At 34.3% G+C, this 4,983-nt stretch overlaps 1 non-coding gene across 1 annotated transcript; it reads left to right on the top strand.

Moving 5' to 3' along the window:
• Positions 1–3,599: 3,599 nt before the first annotated feature.
• On the top strand, positions 3,600–3,702 carry LOC112470418. The gene has a single exon (XR_003042989.1). It is a non-coding gene; the product is annotated as a U6 spliceosomal RNA (small nuclear RNA).
• The last annotated feature ends 1,281 nt before the right edge of the window (positions 3,703–4,983 follow it).

Here is a 4,983-nt window from a genome sequence, read left to right as displayed (position 1 = left end):
CATCATTAAGAATACTTATCTAATGAACAAATTAAATTGCTCCAAGAAATGTTTCATTTCCTACTCTGAAAAAATCTATTAAACAACTCATAATTTACTAAAGTAAATACAGGGAAATGGCTACATTTTGCTGGAAATACTTTAATAATCTTGAACATGTACTATTTCGATATCCTAACCTGCAGTCATACTGGTTTAGTTTTACTTTTCAGACACTATAATGAAAATGGAATTAAAAAGAAGTTTTGAATTTTTCTATAATCCTCTGTTAATACATAATAATATCTTACATTTAATTAAAAGCAGAAGATTGGGGGTGAGGGTAATTTTCAGAGAAGGTAGACTGGATTTCAAACTTAAGGAAACAAAAATGTCTTTATAATGTAATTTAAAAATACTTTTAGTAAAGGTGCTCTTGACATTAAATCTACATTACAGATTAAAATTACATATTGAAAAATGAAGAATAATATCAGTTATTAACAAATGTTTAGAGAAATATTAGTTATTAGTAGAAAATTAACCAATTTTTATTAGCTATCCAGATCAAATTACCCTATACTTTGCATTCCTTCTCACTCTACCCTCATCCTTAATTTAATATTTCTGATAGCAAAAATATGTAGATAGATGTGACAGAAATATATAAGTTGAATTGGCTATATAAATATTTAAATATGGCATTTACAGTAAAAAGTCCTGCTTAGCCTTCAACACTCTTTTTCTGATAAATATATTCTTCTTAAGCTCATATATTCAGAATACAGCAGCAAAGAAAATCAATGGTACTCAGCAAAAGAACAGACATATCATTAATAATGAAAAGATAAACAATAAAGTATATGTTTGCATTAGAAATTTATATTATTCTGATTTAAAATCTTTTCAAAAATTCCTAATTGATATCTCTACATTGCCAAACTATTTTTTTCTTTTAAGAAAGCTACTAATAAATAAGTAAATAAATATAATGATGTAAGAAAACTTAGACATGATATTTTCTTGACTGTGTTTAAAAAGTAATGTAATATATTACTTGTCTTCATTTGCCCTCCCTCAGAGTAAACCTAAAGGCAAGGTTTCCAGTGGAAATAGTTTATTTGGAAGATGATTAGAAGATAAACCAATAGAGGAGTAGGAAGTGTGAGAAGACAATTATCAGTAAAGAGTAAATTTTCAAACAAGTAAAACTCTACTATGCTCAAGAGCTTGGAGAGTCAATATAGCATGTGGACTTTAGAGTTAGTCTGCCCAGGAGGCTAGAGAGCTATGGTACTTTCTGCCAACACTTATTCCTCATTGGTTGAGGGCTGTTTGGAAGGAGCCAGCTAATTCTCTGGCTCTACCAGCCTGGCCCACAAGCGAGCAGTGTCTTCTTTCCACTAGAGAAAGCCCTCTGTTGTGCCGTTTTTGACATGACAACTGAACTAGACTACAGTCCCCAATTATTCAGTCAAACATTAATCTATATACTGCTGTTAAGAGATTTTGCAGATGTAATTAAAGTGCCTCTCGGGTGACTTTAAATGAAGATTATCTTGCATAATCTAGCTGGTCCTGACTAAATCGTATGTGGGCCTAAGGCTTCCTTGAGAGAGGAAATGCTGCCTATATACAAGAGCATTGACACTTGTTCATGTGTTCCAAACTACTACGTTTTTTCCTTCCTGACTGCCTACCATATGGATTTCAGACTTGCTTAGCCTACTTCTGCAATCTTGTGAACCAAGCCAATGTTTGCATAATACACACACACACACACACACACACACACACACACACGCACACTGATTCTACTTCTGCTTTCCTGGTTGAAACTTGACTGATATGCCCCCTCTGCCAAAGATGCGAAGATGCAGTTAGGGCTATTGAAAATTGAGCTGATGCACATGGAAATGATGTGTCAGGTTGATGTAGGCGAAGCACTGATAGAATCCTCAGACTGCCCTGATACATTCATATCTCTCATTAAATTTGTTTCATCTTATCACTGATTTCCCAAGGTGACTGCTAGTGAATTCTTTAAAAAACAAATTTGCATTAGGAGGTTTATTAGAACTATAGTAACTGCTGCTGTTTTGATCCCGGGGGGATGCAATTGATATTTACCATCCCCTTCCTCTACCATCTATTCTAGATATTTTTCATCTTTGAGTTAATTGCTGACTTCAGTCACTTGTCTCATCGGGTAACCCAGATCTTCATCCCCGACAAGTCTGAGACCCTGGTTTCATGTCCTTATCATGTTCTAGTTAACATAGCCCTGATCATTGCTCTAGAAATAGCAATAGGAGTTGAGGATGGAACTTAAGGAAGACAAGTCATCTGCCTCAGATGTTACTTTTTTATGATCTCCAATCAAAGATACTTTAATATCCTCTAGAAAGAGAAATAAAGCTACTTTTGACAGCTTAGAGGGTTCATGGAAATCTGGGGGTTCAAGATTCTGAAGTGCATCCACTAAGGTGTCCTTATTTCAGGTACTACTTTTTCCCTATCAATGCTATTACTTTTGCATAGATGATAGCACTGGGCCTTTTAATGCAGCTTTTTTCAGTTAGTTGGAAGAGGTCATCAAGAGGACATAACTGCTGGTTAACCCGTGAGCTTTACCTGGGCAATTGGAGGCTCCTCATCTGCTCCTCTGAGCTTAGAATGTGTGTTTTGCCCACCATTTCCACAATGGGATCTGTTTTCAGGGAAACAGGCTTGAGAGAGCAATGTGTTGTTGAGACCATCTAGACTGAATATGTGACTACCCAGTTAAGGACTCTATATAAACTTTTAAGGTTTTGGTAGGTGGATGCAGAGTTCTACTCTTATATAAATTCTGCTGTTTATTAAACTTGCCACTTATCAATCTTGAGTGGTCTGCCTCTCTCTTCAGTCTCTCCTTACCTTTCACGTATGGGGCAAATTTCTGATTTTACCCGGGAAGCCCCCGAGTTTGCAAATCAACAAATTCTCAAAATCAGATTTTAAGCCAGTTTTCTGCATAGTCTGCCCTCCAGCTAGCTGCAGGAGATGAGAGTCTCTGTTATAGAAACCTTGACTTTCATTCACACTGTGCTTTGAGTTCATAGTTGGCTGACCAGATCCTGATTTTTATGTAACCCCACCACCCTTTGCAGGGCATCAGTAGCACTTAAGAACAAAAAACAAACAAACAAAAATAAAAACAAAAAATCCTCTCTCCTAGTTATAATTTATAATTTCATTTTCCCTTGTAGCTCTCAAATGTTAGAAATTCTAAATAAGAAAATGCATTTTCTCTTCCCTGCATCGTATTTCAAATTGCCATGCCAGAGGATATTACCACTCCTTTACTGCTAATGATTGTCCTATTTTTTTTTTTAATCTGGCTGAAAAGTAATCAAATTCCAGAACTTAATCCTAAAGCTTTGTTTCTTAGGATTACATATGAAACCATCTGTCTTATATATGGTTTCCTCAGAAAACAGAGCCTGAGATAAAAAGGTAAGTGCTAGCAGTTATTCAATAAAATGTCACAGAAATATTGATAGAGAACAATATATAGACATTAATTATTAGATAGAATTGAGAGAGGAAGGAAAATTCTAGCAAAGAATATATTATGTTTGCTTTGGTAGCACATGTAGTAAAATTGGAACGATACAGAGAAGATTAGCATGGTCGCTGCACAAGGATGACACACAAATTCGTGAAGTGTTCCATACTTTTTTTAGTTGTTGAGAGATGGTCAAAGGAATGGTGAGTATGGCATAGGGAATGTAGTCAGCAGTAATGCAATGGTTATATATAGAGCCGGATGGGTAATACAGTAATCGGGGGGATCATTTCATAAACTATATAAATGTCTAACCACTGTACTGTGTAGTTGAAATTAATAATAAAATAAAATGCAAAAAAAAAGAGTACATTAGCAAGCAAGTTATAATATTTGAGAGGTAACATAGACTATACATCTCAGAATCATTCTACCATATGAGTGATGGAGCTACTGAATTATGCACCAGCTCCTGTCACTCACTGGTTGGGCTGATGGAATAAGGTTTCTATTTCCTAAAATTTACATAAGTGGTGCATTCCCCTTTGACAAGAGAAAGCAAAGAGGCACAAGTGCTGACAACTAGTAGTCATATGGTCCTGCAAAAATCAAAAGAAAATAAAACACAGTAAATAATTATGGGATATGAATGGACACCAACAACATATCATATTTTCCTTAAAAAAATGATGTACACTCAACATAATACTTGTTAACCTTTGATTTCTTGAAAAGGTAAAATGTGCATTTGTTGTCATTAAAGAAAGCACAGTAATAACTTCTGAGAGAGTCACAGGGAACCATCACTCAGGTGGATGACGAAGCATCATGATTATTGATGTAGCTGCATTAGCCTTACATATGCTAAAGGAATTAAAGAGGCGAGAAGATCTATATTATAATTTCATTACAAATATTACAAATATGAGACAGAAAAACTTTTTTAAAAAATAATATACAATGGAATTAGTGTCTGAGTAATTCTCATGCAAGTGTTTCATCATCATATTAATATTATTCTTTAAAAGGCCTTTTTTGTCTCAGATTCATAAAGTCATTCTTTTTTGTCTCCAAAAAATATGAAGTAAATAATTCATTAAAAATAGGGTTTATGCAAGATATAAAATAGAAATCATTTTTTAAAATACGATTATCTCTCCTAGCACCATGTAGTATCAATCCTAGGGTGTGAGGCCCTGGGCAAATTTTTTTGCAGGGCTCCTCTTGGTATAAAGAATTTTTACAAAAATGTATTATAAGATTTATGCACCCACGTAAGGTGCAATGGTTTATTGATATAGATTTAGAATAACAGGTAGAGATAATTAAGTATTTGTTTATGTCCTGTCAATGCTCAATGCATATGAAGATTCTTTATAACATATATGAATTGCCTTTTTACTATTCAGACCAGAAACAATCTCTTCATGTTCTTTATTGTTTAATCTATATAT

The sequence above is a fragment of the Pteropus alecto genome, unplaced genomic scaffold (assembly GCF_000325575.1).
Source record: "Pteropus alecto unplaced genomic scaffold, ASM32557v1 scaffold3, whole genome shotgun sequence".
Classification (NCBI taxonomy): domain Eukaryota; kingdom Metazoa; phylum Chordata; class Mammalia; order Chiroptera; family Pteropodidae; genus Pteropus; species Pteropus alecto.
This window is presented reverse-complemented; position numbering and strand designations above follow the sequence as displayed.